Consider the following 572-nt stretch of genomic DNA (forward strand, 5'->3'; position numbering starts at 1 on the left):
CCGCGCTCCCGCCGAGGGCGGAGACGCTCGCCGCGCGGGCCGCGGGAACTACCCAGCGCGCAGGACCAGAACTGCGCCAAACGCGCCAAGACCTCAAAACCGCGGGCAGTGAACCCGCAGCACCAGTCTCCCGAACACCCCCCGGCGCCCGGCTCGACCCCGCAACGGGGCAGCCGCGGACACAGCTTTTGTTCGTCCGCGTCGCCTCCGGAGCGGCCGCGCACACGGTGCTTCCCGGGCAGCCGCGGGGGGCGCCCATCGTCGACCCGGCGCGCCGTTCCTTCACTTTCCGTTTCCTCCCCAACGGCGCGTGGGCTCGCCTCCTCCACAGCCAAACCCGGCACCGCTGAATTGACGCTGGGCGGCTGCTCTCGAAGCACTCTCCCCGGAGGACGCCTTTCCCCGCCCTCCCCGAGGGCCCCCAGGGCGGAGGAGACCATCACACCTCCGCGGAGACAATCGACGTCGCGGCCGGCTGAGCCGCTGCCCCACTCCGCGTTATCAGACCTTAGTCCCGATAAACCTCCTCGGACCCACTACAAGGCGCGAAACGAGGCGGCCCGGCTCCGAAC

Source organism: Crocuta crocuta, unplaced genomic scaffold (assembly GCF_008692635.1).
Source record: "Crocuta crocuta isolate KB4526 unplaced genomic scaffold, BGI_CrCroc_1.0 scaffold290, whole genome shotgun sequence".
Taxonomy (NCBI): Eukaryota; Metazoa; Chordata; class Mammalia; order Carnivora; family Hyaenidae; genus Crocuta; species Crocuta crocuta.